We start from the raw sequence: 15297 nt of genomic DNA on the forward strand, positions 1-15297 counted from the left end.
CTGGAGAGGCGCTGCGCAGCTTTCCCTCTCTGGCAGTGCCCCTTCAGCGAAGAGGGAGGAGAAACGAAGCCCCTTCCGTTTCTCCTCCTGTTTTGCTGGAGAGGCACTGAGCAGAAAGGGAGAAAACATTTCTTTCTTGTTCTCCTCCTCTAAAACTAGGTGCGTCTTACGGTCGGGTGTGTCTTATAGAGCGAAAAATACAGTATATGCAAATGTTATGCAAATTTGCATCGGCACTTGCACAGGTGTAGCAGAGGGCCCTAACCAAACACAGCATACTAGGCCCAGGAAACCCTGTTGGCATCCCTGAATAGTAGTCTGTACTTGATGCAATATTTACAGAGATGCAAGAAGTCAGAGGCGGGCCTCTTTCACTTTTTGAACCTGCAGGTGTCAATATATTGGTGCAGGTTGTTGCTGTTACCTTGGGAGCTCTTACAGACATTCTTCTTATTGCAGGTGTTCCAGAGGCCTGGCTGAAATATGACAAAGAGCTTTGTCCTGCCTTGCCGACGAGTCAAGACTGAAATATTATTAAAGGTTATTAACTGATATTCAGTTACAGGATCATGGCCTGAGTAAAGAATAAGACCCACTGCAGCACCAAAGCACAAGGTCCCTGAACCTGCACACCTGCACAGTTACAAGGGGTTTTAAGTTTACCCACTTTGGGAACAGTGAGCTATCTATGGAATGTTCTACAGTTTGGACTTGGTTCATGGCACTTTCTAATTGCCTCATTTTCTCCACTTTCCTATAAAGGAGAGCATCTGGCCTAAACAGATCATCCATTATGAAGTGCGCCTTCTGCAAACTGAGCCTGCAGAGCTCTTGCTGAAACGTCTTAGTTTATTACAAAATATATATAAGGACATTGTACACAAAGCATGAGCCTGGGAGGGAGGAAAAGTGGAGTTGTGCATTACTGCAAATAATAACAATTCCTATAAAATGTAGTTATCTATGCACAACTTTTATAGATCACCTTTCATCAGAAATAGCATACCTTCCAACATATCTCCAATGAAAATAGGGATATCCTATTTAGCAGCAACAGTAGTAGTAGTAGTAGTAATACCCAGCCTATCTGACTGGGTTGCCCCAACCACTCTGGGAAGCTTCTAGCATACAGTGGTACCTCAGGTTAAGTACTTAATTCATTAAGGAGGTCCGTTCTTAACCTGAAACTGTTCTTAACCTGAAGCACCACTTTAGCTAATGGGGCCTCTCACTGCCAGAGCACGATTTCTGTTCTCATCCTGAAGCAAAGTTCTTAACCCGAGGTACTATTTCTGGGTTAGCTGAGTCTGTAACCTGAAGCGTATGTAACCTGAAGCGTATGTAACCCGAGGTACCACTGTATATAAAAACATAATAAAACATCAAACATTAAAAACTCCCCTATACAAGACTGTGTTCAGCTGTCCTCTAAAGGTTGTATAGTTACTTACCAACTTGACTCAGACGTTGCATAACCCCATACCCTCCCACATTTCTCCGATGAAAATAGAGAAAAGCAGGACATTCCAGGATCAAATCAGAAACCAGGACAGCTTCTGTAAATTCAGGACTGTCCCTGGAAAATAGGGACACTTGGAGGGTCTGAAATAGTTCACGAGGCGGCTGACAACAATTTAAAAAGCACACATGAATACATCCCCTAATAAAGTAGACTACAACTGAACTAATCAAGACCACTGTTTAAAATCTATGCCATGACAGTGAGAATCTCCACTAATCTCCCAAAGCCCAGCTGATGACAAGTGTTTCCAACTGTCCAAGAGAGTAGACTAGGGTGAAGAGACAAAGCTTTTCAGGGAGAGAGTGCTCCAGTTTCAGAACCATGAGAGAAAAGGCCCTGTCCAGGTAGGTGGCAACCACACTTCCTTCCTGGAAAGAACGCAGAACAGGGGCTGCCTGGGTGTTAAGAAGGTGATAAGATCATTTTGGTGCAAGGTGAGGATATTTATAGCAAGAGTAATAAAAAGAAATGGTTATTTAGGGGAACTGAATTTAATTCTAAATTACGGTATATTCCAGAAACGTCGGAGATTTCAAGGGGTCAAAAAAATATATGGATGTACCATGCTATATTAGAAGCAAAAAAACTTGTTTTGATGAATTGGAAGAGCTGCAAAAAGATCCCAATGAGCACATGGATTGATAATATGGACAGATTAGCTACATGCGAACGAATTGCATGTCGACGCAAAATAAGAATGGATAAATATGAAGAAATCTGGAACAAATATTTAAGCAATAGTGGTGGGAAGTAGGAGGAGGAGAAAGAGGTGGGAAAGTATTGTTTAAAAAGGTGTAGTCATAGGTATATCAGTGTATTCAAATCGGAATTGTCAAATTGTGTTATTATTGTTATTATGGTTTTGGTTCTATGTGTCTTTTGCGGTTGTTGTTTGTATCAACAAAATGATTAAATATTTTTTTTTAAAAAAGAAGGTGATTCTTACAATAGTTGGCACTCAACTATTGAACAGAATTGAAAAGGTCAAATATTTTACAGCAAGGTTATTGAGCCTTGTCTCTGCAGGTGTTTCTGGAGCACAGCTCCCATCATCCTTGGCCATTGGTCATGCTGGCTGAGACTGGTGGAAGTTGTAGCTCAGCGCCATTTAGAGAGCCAAAGGTTCTCTAGCCCTGTTTTACAAGCAGCAGAGAGTGAGACAAAACCTGTGCACATGCAGCACTGAGTCCCTCTGCTAGGTATCTTAAATTCTTCCTTTTCAGTCTGATGGGTGTTCTCAGAACATTGCTCCCAATAGCATTGTTCCTTCCATTCAAAATGTAGCACTGACAAAAATGTTATATATAAGTCCTGTAGGAGATAGCAGATTAATGAGTATGAAACAGTATGGGAGGGAAAATGAATCTATTTTATTTTATTTTATTTTGCTGCCTCCAAAGCAGACAGAAAATCACGCCTTTTGCACACATGCCTGCAGATGAAGGTGATTTTCTGCAAAAGACACACATTATAAAAGTTTCTTGTTTCCAATACAAAAGCTGTAAATTCTCTCCTTCTCCTGTTTGTAAAGACAGGTACTTCCTTTTCACTAGCCTCAAGTTCCCGTTTTTATTTTAAAGAACTATTGTTGTGTTCAAGTTTCTATGTCAGGCTGCAAAGGAATGTTTGATGGAATAGAGCAAGCTGGTCTGTGGTCAAAACAACTTTTTTTTTAGTAATATTTCAGAAAGTTTGCAATCCCCTGGGGACCAAAGTAGAAACATATACAGGCTCCTACTCCAGTACACTTTAAGAGAATGCTTTAAATCTCAGCCCAGGATTGATTTCAGCTCATAATGTTTTAGTGGGGAGTAATGTTCTTTTAGAACAGAGGCTCTCTGTGTTTGTCACAGCAAGATGCCTCAAATCACAGAACAAATGGGATGAGACTTCTCAAGTGTAGCTAACTATGATGGCCAGTTCCAGAGGTTATCTGGGTTGGGCATTTGCTGAAGTCATGACCCATTTAAAAGCACCACTTCTTTGGAGTAGTGAAGTTCACATTTAAAGGTGAATCTTCCTAATTTCCAGAACAGTATGCAAACTGAGATGCAGCCACCCTTCAAAATTCGCACCTCTCTAAATTTTGCAATGCATTTCTTCAGCCAAGCAATGTGCATAAAAATACATATACTGGGATGAAGTGTGCGCATAAAAATACATGTATTAGTAAAAAATAGCATTAAAGTGAATTATATTGGGAGAAATGACTTTGCAAAAATTGGCAAAATTGCATAAATGTGTGAATATTCACAAACTGACGTGGAAATGTGGCTGTGAAGGAATTTGACATTGCTGTCCTGATTGTCTGGACCATACTTGCCTGGACTTTTGAGTATTATATGGAAATGCATATCTTAAAGGTACTGATTATGTGAACCTTACTTGTATGGACTGCTGAGCATTGTTTGAGTATGCATACCTTCTTATTTGTTCTTTGGTGATATAGTGTTAACAAGTCACACTCTGAGATTCAAATTGGAAAGCAGTAGAACTTCATTGTGAATGATGATTCAGTCATGTCTGTGGTCAAAGGGCTTCCTGCAGCCTGCTTGGCAGAGCTTGTTTGGCAGGGGCAGGAAGACAAAGTCTTTATCAGACAACCTTAGTCCATGGTGAGACTCAAAAGACACCAAAGGGCTTAGTTCATCTGAGAGAGAAATAACATGAGAAGAGCCTGCTAGTTCAGGCTATTGTCTCATCTAGTCCAGCATCCTGCTCTTACTGTGGCCGACCAGGTGCCTGTGAGAGGCCCACAAAGCAGTACCTGAGCAATAACGATAACGATATCTTTATTGTCATTGTCCCATGCGGAACAATGAAATTGAAAAACTACATAAAACTACCACAAAACTACATAAAACTACCACAAAACTACATAAAACTACTACAAAACTACATAAAACATTTTAAAACCCCTAAAAACTCTAAAACCCTATTTTAAAGTACACTATACTATAGAGACCCCTTATGCTGCGTTTAGGACCAGAATTGCATTTGCATAGAAACTGTATCTAAGGCGGCTAGTCCTGGCCTTTATAACCCTATACCTTCTTCCAGAAGGCAGAAGCTGAAAGAGATCATTTCCAGGGTGCGTTCTATCCTCTGCTATCTCTGCCGCTTTCTTATGGCACCTGGCAGCATAGATTTGATCTAAGGTGGGAAGAGTGCACCCAATTATTCACAATAGCTGTATCCCCTCTTGCTGTTTCCAGCAACTGGTAGGCAGTAGCATACTGCCTCCAACCATAAAAAAGGGCCTAGAATCCCTTGTGAAAGCAGAAACGATATGTGACACATCAGTTCAGATGGGACCTGGGCAGGTTTGAGGTAGTCACTGCTTCCAACATCTCTCCCAAATATGTGACCTACTGCAAACCTTAACTGGCGTTCTTGAGTACTGTGGTTTGTTAAGGGTGCTGGGAATTGCAGCACAGTTTCCATGATTTCCTTGTAGAGATATATGCTTTAAATGTATGGTGTATACCCAAACCAGTGTGTAAACAAACTGACCAGGTTGGAGATAGTTAGCACTACCACCATCGCCTCCAATAGATGGCCTTCTGCAAACCTTCCTTGAGCTGCTGTCCCCTTGAGTAAATCATTTTTTCATTCAGTGGCTAGCTTTTCATTCAACAAAGCTGTAGTGGTTAACCAATTTGTTTTGCAGAGTCCAGATGTCTTCCCAAAGGATTGTAGGTCTGTTGGGATGATATCACATATCCCCAACACTGGATGTGCTTTATTGTGTCTGGGAAAATGTTATTTCCCCTGCTAGCATATCCATTGCTATTAGTCCTGCTCTAAACAATTCAGTTGTGGTGCGGAAACCAAACCTACCCTTCATGGGGGAAACAATGAGTGAATTTCTAATAGTTTTTTTCCCCCATTTTGGAGGGCAGGGCTGCATTTACCTTACTTACTGTGTGAAGGTGGCCAAGGGGTCTGCCCAGATCCACAAGATGAGCTAATAGAAAATGCCAGAAGCTTTGGTTGTGAGTGGCTATGCTTTGTTTCATTAAGCCACCACTAGACCCAGGGAGAATACTGATGCCTTTGGAAACTATTCCATTCCATCAAAGTGTTGGACTTTCTAAGCAAAAAAAGTAAAATTCCATGCCAGGGTAATTTTCTCATTACAAACCTCATTCAAGAACCATCGGAACTAATTAAGCTCTTTCATCACATATCAGCAGACTGCAAACCTGAAATTGCTCACATTCCACATGGCTTTGAACACAGCAATGTCTGTGAGAAGTACGTAACTCCTAGTGTAGCACTTGTGATCCTTGTTAGCCTGCATGTCCCCATGTACATGACTAAGTGCCACCAGCAGAAAGCACTTGTACTTTTTTATTCACCAGGTACAGTGCTTTCAAGGAAGCAAATAAGACAAGCTGCAAGTCTGCTTGACACACAGTAATAAGCTTATCACCCCTGAGAATGGGGCACTGAGAGGGGGCGTGTTCTATTACAGCAGCCATCCCACCAAAACTAATACAGTGGTATCTCAGGTTAAGTACTTAATTCATTCCAGAGGTCCATACTTAACCTGAAACTGTTCTTAACCTGAAGACCACTTTAGCTAATGGGGCCTCCTGCTGCTGCTGCCGCCGCGCTGCCGGAGCACAATTTCTGTTCTCATCCTGAAGCAAAGTTCTTAACCCGAGGTACTATTTCTGGGTTAGCGGAGTCTGTAACCTGAAGCGTATGTAACCTGAAGTGTATGTAACCCAAGGTACCACTGTAGAACCATTCTCTTGTGATAGAGACCCTATAAGGTGCATTTGGCTGATAGATAGGATAGCCCACAAATTGATAGATAGGATAGCCCACATACTGGTGAATGCCCATAGACTGGGATTTTCCAGGTTGACTTTGACTGAGGTCACACAATACATTTAAAGCACTCTTATATCACTTTATGAGGAATGGCTTCCCTCAAAGAACCCTGGGAACTGTAGTTTGCTAGGGGTCTCCTAACAGCACTCAGCATCCTTAACAAACTACTGTTCCCAAGATGCTTTGGGGGGAGCAAAGATGTATGGTGTGGATCTACTCTCTTGTTCTGTAGATAGATTACGGTTTTTTAAAAAAATAGAATTGTCAGATATAAATTCAAATGAAACCCCTTTCACTAATTAGTATGTGGCAAAATTTCAGGTCTCATTTACACTAATGCAAATGCATTAATGTCCTGCTCCACAAGCTCTGTCACCTGAACTTTTTGAATTAAGTCATGCAATGGAGGTTTCCTGGAAACAGGAAATATAAAGACAAATAGAGAAAATGGAAGGAAAATAGCTTTTTCCAAAGAAGTGGGTGGGTAAATGGGTGGTATAATGGCTGAAGACCAGGGAAAAAATACCTTGCTGAGCCCCGGAGCTCCTTTGTTTTGTAGGCACTAAGCATCTACTCCTGTTTAAAATGCCATTTATCTTCCCAAGGCACAATGTGCAGCCCAATCAATCTTATTAGAAAAGGCCATTTTAAATGTGTGTAATGAATTCACCGAGTGGTAATGGGCTAGCAAGGGCCAGGATGATGATGAATCTGTTGCTTCACTTTACATCCTGCTCAAAAGGAATTAGGTCCCCTAACAAAGCGATAGCTCCGACACTCCCGGAGTCTGGGGCTTGGGTTGTTATTTCTTAAGTGCCGACGGGTTTGTTCAGTGTAAGCAGCACTGGATTTCTCATGCAGTTTCTTTATGAACTGCAGTCCAATCAGGTCTCAAAACGGCACTAAACTGATGGATATTGCTGCACTTTGCAGCAGATTGAGATATTTGAAGAGATGGCATTTTGACTGAAAAAGACAGCATTCTGATTTCTAGTCAATACCTGTCAGAAACTGAAGTGGCATATTAGTTTCAAACCGTTTTAAAAAACATATATAACTCTTTTAAGTCCAAGCTTCCAATTTTTTTAAAAAAACAAACCATTAATTGTAATGCAAATGTAAACACGAGGTAGAACACACATAACTTGAAGCAAGCACTGTTTTTTAAAAAAACAGTGAAGGAATATATATGACACAAACCAATTATGAAAAGGTATCCTAGTCTATCTGTCCTCTTACAGTACCTACTTAAAGGTAAAGGTAAAGGACCCCTGACAGTTAAGTCCAGTTGCAGACGACTCTGGGGTTGCGGCGCTCATCTCGCTTTACAGGCTGAGGGAGCTGGAGTTTGTCCACAGACAGTTTTTCCGGGTCATGTGGCCAGCATGACTAAGCCACTTCTGGTGCAACCAGAGCAGTGCATGGAAACGCCATTTACCTTCCTGCCGGAGTGGTACCTATTTATCTACTTGCACTTTTGGGTGTGCTTTTGAACTGCTAGGTTGGCAGGAGCTGGGACCGAGCAACAGGAGCTCACCCCGTCGTGGGGATTCGAACTGCTGATCTTCTGATCGGCAAACCCAAGAGGTTCAGTGGTTTAGACCACAGCGCCACCTGCATCCTATCCTACTTACCTATCTGTAAATATATAAAAATCCAGACTGGTGAATCCAAGCTTGCTGTGCTGCCTGAACATTATTCTTCCACAAAAGATAACCAAAGGCTGGATTCTCTGCCGGCCAATCCTGAGATCACCACTTCTCGCCCAACCACCCTCCCACAGACCATTTTTTTTCTGTAGCCAGATTTCCCTGATCTATGTTCACCTCTGCTGAAGGAGGGAGGCGCAGGAGACCAACCTCAGGCTAGGAAAGGTCCCCTCCCACAACTTTTGTTCTCTCCAAAATTCATTGTCACTCATGGCTTTTCAGTTGCCAGATGATCATTTAGGTTCCAAGACCTGGGTCTCCTGCCAGACATCTAGTGTGACTAGAATGTCCTTAGATAGAACAAGGCTTTCCATACAACATTCATTTGACCCAGCATACTTTTCAGTCAAGATGAGCATGTCCCATGTTTTCTTAAGACATGTGTAGGTCATTTCCACTTGCTTCTCCTGCAGTTTAGCTGCTATACCAAGACAGGCATCCAGGCTGGTGAATCCTAGCTAACAATGTAAGAAGGCATTGTTTTCTGTACTGCAATGTTTCTGTACTGCAATGTTTCTATGGTCCGGCTTTCACTTCCATACATCACTACTGGGAAAACCATAGCTTTAACTATACGGACCTTTGTTGACAAGGTGATGTCTCTGCTTCTCAAGATGTTGTCTAGGCCTGTCATTGCCCTTCTCCCAAGAAGCAGGCGTCTTTTAATTTCGTGGCTGCTCTCACCATCTGCAGTGATCATGGAGCCCAAGAAAGTAAAATCTCTCACTGCCTCCATTTCTTCCCCTTCTATTTGCCAGGAGGTGATGGGACCAGTGGCCATGTTCTTAGTTTTTTTGATGTTGAGCTTCAGACCATATTTTGCACTCTCCTCTTTCACCCTCATTAAAAGGTTCTTTAATTCCCCCTCACTTTCTGCCATCAAGGTTGTGTCATCTGCATATCTGAGGTTGTTGATATTTCTTCCAGCAATCTTAATTCCGGCTGGGGATTCATCCAGCCCAGCCTTTCACATGATGAATTCTGCATATAAGTTAAATAACCAGGGAGACAATATACAGCCTTGTCGTACTCCTTTCCCAATTTTGAACCAATCAGTTGTTCCATATCCAGTTCTAACTGTAGCTTCTTGTCCCACATAGAGATTTCTCAGGAGACAGATGAGGTGATCAGGCACTCCCATTTCTTGAAGAACTTGCCATAGTTTGCTGTGGTCGACACAGTCAAAGGCTTTTGCATAGTCAATGAAGCAGAAGTAGATGTCTTTCTGGAACTCTCTAGCTTTCTCCATAATCCAGCGCATGTTTGCAATTTGGTCTCTGGTTCCTCTGCCTCTTCTAAATCCAGCCTGCACTTCTGGGAGTTCTCGGTCCACATACTGCTTGAGCCTTCCTTGTAGAATTTTAAGCATAACCTTGCTAGTGTGTGAAATGAGTGCAATTGTGCGGTAGTTGGAGCATTCTTTGGCACTGCCCTTCTTTGGGATTGGGATGTAGACTGATCTTCTCCAATCTTCTGGCCACTGCTGAGTTTTCCAAACTTGCTGGCATATTGAGTGTAGCACCTTAACAGCATCATCTTTTAAAATTTTAAATAGTTCAGCTGGAATACCATCACTTCCACTGGCCTTGTTATTTGCAGTGCTTTCTAAGGCCCATTTGACTTCACTCTCCAGGATGTCTGGCTCAAGGTCAGCAACCACACTACCTGGGGTATTCGAGACATCTATATCTTTCTGGTATAATTCCTCTGTGTATTCTTGCCACCTCTTCTTGATGTCTTCTGCTTCTGTTAGGTCCTTTCCACTTTTGTCCTTTATTATGGTAATCTTTGTACGAAATGTTCCTTTCATATCTCCAATTTTCTTGAACAGATCTCTGGTTTTTCCCATTCTATTGTTTTCCTCTATTTCTTTGCATTGCTCGTTTAAGAAGGCCTTCTTGTCTCTCCTTGCTATTCTTTGGAAATCTGCATTCAATTTCCTGTATCTTTCACTATCTCCCTCGCATTTTGCTTGCCTTCTCTCCCCGCTATTTGTAAGGCCTCGTTGGACAGCCACTTTGCTTTGTTGCATTTCCTTTTCACTGGGATGGTTTTCGTTGCTGCCTCCTGTATAATGTTGCGAGCCTCCATCCATAGTTCTTCAGGCACTCTGTCCAGCAAATCTAAATCCTTAAACCTGTTCCTCACTTCCACTGTGTATTCATAAGGGATTTGATTTAGATTGTATCTTACCGGCCCAGTGGTTTTTCCTACTTTCTTCAGTTTAAGCTTGAATTTTGCTATAAGAAGCTGATGATCTGAGCCACAGTCAGCTCCAGGTCTTGTTTTTGCTGACTGTATAGAGCTTCTCCATCTTTGGCTGCAGAGAATATAATCAATCTGATTTCGATGATGCCCATCTGGTGATGTCCATGTGTAGAGTCGTCTCTTGTGTTGTTGGAAAAGCGTGTTTGTGATTACCAGCTTGTTCTCTTGACAGAACTCTATTAGCCTTTGCCCTGCTTCGTTTTGATCTCCAAGGCCAAACTTGCCAGTTGTTCCTTTTATCTCTTGACTCCCTACTTTAGCATTCCAATCCCCTATAATGAGAAGAACATCCTTCTTTGGTGTCATTTCTAGAAGGTGTTGTAAGTCTTCATAGAATTGCTCAATTTCAGTTTCTTCAGCACCAGTGGTTGGTGCATAAACTTGGATTACTGTGATGTTAAAAGGTCTGCCTTGGATTCGTATCGAGATCATTCTATCATTTTTGAGATTGCATCCCAGTACAGCTTTTGCCACTCTTTTGTTGACTATGAGGGCCACTCCATTTCTTTTATGGAATTGTTGCCCACAGTAGTAGATATGATGGTCATCCGAACTGAATTCGCCCATTCCCATCCATTTTAGTTCACTGATGCCCAGGATGTCAATATTTATTCTTGCCATCTCATTTTTGACCACATCCAACTTACCCAGGTTCATGGTTCTTACATTCCAGGTTCCTATGCAATATTTTTCTTTACAGCATTGGACTTTCCTTTCGCTTCCAGGCATATCCGCATCTGAGCGTCCTTTCGGCTTTGGCCCAGCCGCTTCATCAGCTCTGGATCTACTTGTACTTGCCCTCCGCTCTTCCCCAGTAGCATGTTGGACGCCTTCCGACCTGAGGGGCTCATCTTCCAGCGTCATAACTTTTATATGCCTGTTGTCTTTATCCATGGAGTTTTCTTGGCAGGGATACTGGAGTGGCTTGCCAGTTCCTCCTCCAGGTGGATCACGCTTGGTCAAAACTCTCCACTATGACCTGTTCATCTTGGGTGCCCTGCTCAGCATAGTTCATAGCTTCTCTGAGTTCTTCAAGCCCCTTCGCCACGGCAAGGCAGTGATCCATGAAGGGGGTGCTGCAGTTCATCTTCCATCAAAAACACATTATTTGTCTCATGGTCCACTGTTGTGAAATCATGTAAGTTACATATTTAATTACATAAATGACATTGCTATTATGGTAGGTATACTATCTTATTCATTTCAGCTCAAATGAAACACAACATAAATTGTGGGGGTGTAGTCAATTACGTATTGTTTGTAGTCTGGTATTCACTGTCCTTGCTTTCAATTGTATTTGCTGGATTGATTTTCATTCTGGACATGGAAGGAATAAGCAGGCATTGGCAACTTCTGCTCTTCTTTTCATTTTGGTTAGAATTCTCCAACATCCCTCCTCCTAGAGCACTAATTATCATTGCTCTAACACTGTAAGCTGCAACTAAAATTGCAACTGACTTTCCATACTCTCAGAGACATATTGCCCCTTTTCTGTATGTTCATTCTGCTCTATTCCATCCAAACCAGAGGCTGTGACACAGCTGTTTTGGGTGGGACAAGACCAATTCACCTGAGTTGCCACAGTACACACTTTCCTGTATACAAACATTCGCTATAATCTTTGTGGTTGATGCCATTGTATCAACCCATGCATTAGTAATTCCTTCTCACAAAATGTTCTGAAGCCATTAACAGTACAAAAATTCAAAACAGCAGCATCATATATAGAACAATTTCAAATTCAGTAAAGTTAGAGGCTGGGATACAAAACCTCCATTTTAAACATTTGCTGAGAAAGGAAGATCTTCAACAGAGACAACAGAATGCTGTCTGCCTGGGTATTTAATGGGAGGTAATTTCAAATGATAGGTGCCATCATCCCAAAGACCCAATTCCTATGTGCCACAGACCTCCTGGTGGGCCAGCCAGATGGGCGGGGTATGTATGTATGTATGTATGTATGTATGTATGTATGTATAAATAAATAATATGCAGGAGACCCTCTCCTGCAGGATGATTGGTTGGGTAGAGGAGGGGTGAGGTGATATTTTAAAAAGGTAAAGGTAAAGGGACCCCTGACCATTAGGTCCAGTCGTGACCGACTCTGGGGTTGCGGCACTCATCTCGCTTTATTGGCCAAGGGAGCTGGTGTTTGTCCGCAGACAGCTTCCGGGTCATGTGGCCAGCATGACTAAGCCGCTTCTGGCGAACCAGAGCAGCACACGGAAACGCTGTTTACCTTCCCGCTGGAGTGGTACCTATTTATCTACTTGCACTTTGTGCTTTCGAACTGCTAGGTGGGCAGAAGCAGGGACCAAGCAACAGGAGCTCACCCCGTCGCGGGGATTCGAACTGCTGACCTTCTGATCGGCAAGTCCCAGGCTCTGTGGTTTAACCCACAGCGCCACCCGCGTCCCTAAGAGGTGATATTTTAGGTAGTGCTAAAATGCTGATTTGGCTTATTTCATTTCATTTTAAAAGTTAAAATATGAGTGAAATGTCATTTAAGTACAAGAGTGTGACAGGGCTGCAACAGCATCATGCTGTAATGCTAATTTGATTGGACAAAGGAAAATCCTTTAGCATCAAGATGGTTTCAAAAGGATTTGATGTCTGACACTTTGTGGAATTTCACCTGCCCTGCCCCAACCCACCGCCCTGATTCTAACACTTTTCATATGTGTTCTCAGATCATGTAAAAATAACCGTCCACTCTTGGGATCTCAGTGCGTAGGGTTGTGTTTCTTTAACCTCACTGTTGTAAAGCCTGCCACATGATGGCTTGCCCTTTTCTTTTCGCTGCTACCCATCTTGACCTTCGGCACCTTTTATATGGGCAGAACAATGGGTGGAGCGGCAGTCACTGCTTCAGTAGGCGGCCAGCCAGGGCAATAAGCTGAGACTCAAGGTAACAATCAAACTCGAGGTCCCTTTGTGACTTCCCCTTTCATATGTCAGTGAACTTGATTCTGCCATGGTATGAATGGCGGAGCTGTGCTATTTCAGGAATGTCAGCAATTTGGTCATAAAGCAACTTTGATCCTGCTCCAAGTTTCCATGCTCATTCATTAACTGAAAATGTGGAGGTTAAGATAGGGCTCTGTCTTATCTAAGGCTGAGTGATGGCTACTTAAACAAAGTGCCAACTTTTCTCTCTCTTCTTGTACTTCTGATAATAAAGGAAAAGGGGACAAAAATGATTCACAGATGTTGTTGAGGATAGACATGAACCCAGGAAGATGAATTGCTTTCGGTTTTGAAATGGAACGAGAGGCACTATAATGTAAATAATGCCATTGCTTTATTTTCCATTTTGCAAAAGTCTCTCCACTCTAAGGAAGGGTGGTCTTCCTTAGTCATCTGCCATTTAGTCCCATGGAGGGTGGAGGGTATTAATATTATGTTCTTGAATAGTTTCTTGTGCATATTGTGGCTGTTTAATTGTGGTTGGCCTAGTATTTCCACCTGTGCATTCACAGTGTACTATGAGCTATGTATTTCCCAGAGCGGTAGCCATGTTAGCCTGTGGCAGCAAAGAAACAATAAAAAGAGTCCAGTGGCACCTTAAAGAATGATGAATTACATTACAGTCATACCTCATGTTATGTTTGCTTCATGATACCTTTTTTCAGGTTGCGTCCCACAGCAACCCGGAAGTACCGGAAAGGATTCCTTCTGGGTTTCTCCGCTCGCGCATGCGCAGAAGTGCTAAATCATGCTTCATGCATGCGCACAAACACCAAATTGCGCCACACAACTGTGCAGATACGGCACTTCAGGTTGCAGGCTTCTCATGTTGCGAACGGGCCTCCGGAACGGATCCCATGCGCAACCAGAGGTACCACTGTATAGCACAAGCTTCTGCAGGCTAGAACCAACTTCCTCAGGTGCATGAAGTCAAGAACTTTACATCACCTCAGGGGAGCTGGGGCTGCAGTCTGTCTTCCTGTTGTGATGCTGCAATGTTGCTTTGAGTTTCCTCCTCCTCTCCTTTCCTACAGTACTTTACCTTTAAACTGATTAGTGAGGTGCAGCATTGAATAGGACTTGTGCACATAAAATCCAGCACATGCTGAGCTCTTTTCAATATATTTCCCCCTTGCATAAACTTTACTTATCTTCTGTTCTTTCTTCTGCCTAGCTGCTTTCAAATGTAACTTGTACCTTATCTCCCCTCAAAACTGCAAGTTTCTTTCATCCCTTCACTCTGCTCCTGTAACACTGACCATCTTCCTATAACAGTTTCTCTCCCTTATCCCTCTTCTGTTTTAGTCTCAGATTATTTCTCCTCTTAACCTTTCCTATATCTTTCTTGTTTCCTCTGGCCCTTTTCACATTCCACTGTTTTCTGCTTCTATTCAGCAGTCAAGGACTTGCTAGTGCTAGCACTGATCTGACCAAAATGTTATGGTGCAGCCTTGAGATGGAGCAGGCAAGTGAGGAGGCACCGGGTGGGGTGTGGCACTGAGGCTCACCTGAAAATGGATGGAGCAGCCTTTCTCAACCTGTCGGTCCCCAGATGTTGTTGAACTACAACTCCCATCACCCTTAGCTAGCAAGGCCAGAGCTCAGGGATGAGGGGAGTTGTAGTCCAACAACATCTGGGGACCCACAGGTTGAGAAAGGCTGCTCCATCCATATTGAGAACTGCTGGCGATGGAGAATCACCACCTGAGCACAACAATTCAAATAATCAAAGCAAGACACATTGTGTCACTGAAAGTAGCAAGCAAAGGGTGGGGACAAGTTAAGAGGTCATTTCAACACGGGTTAAAAAATTGCTCAAAGCCTCAGAAAACAAGGGAATCTTTTTCCTGTAATTCCGCTCTTTTGGTTTTACTGATGATTTTGAGGCCCTGCAAATTATTTTATTTTCAAATTATATAAAAACAATGGTTAAAGCTCCTAATCTTAATACAATTTACTTTGGAGCGGAAAAAGGAGTTGGACAAAACT

General features: G+C 42.6%; 1 pseudogene across 1 annotated transcript in view; it reads right to left on the reverse strand.

Moving 5' to 3' along the window:
• Positions 1-11412, reverse strand: part of LOC309352632 (craniofacial development protein 2 pseudogene) — a 244138-nt pseudogene extending 232726 nt beyond the window's left edge. The window contains exon 1 of the transcript XR_014161553.1: positions 8650-11412. The product of XR_014161553.1 is annotated as a craniofacial development protein 2 pseudogene (transcript). The remainder of the gene's footprint in view (positions 1-8649) is intronic.
• Positions 11413-15297: the final 3885 nt, after the last annotated feature.

Source organism: Podarcis erhardii (genome assembly GCF_964252035.2).
Source record: "Podarcis erhardii genome assembly, chromosome: 11".
In the NCBI taxonomy this organism is placed as follows: domain Eukaryota; kingdom Metazoa; phylum Chordata; class Lepidosauria; order Squamata; family Lacertidae; genus Podarcis; species Podarcis erhardii.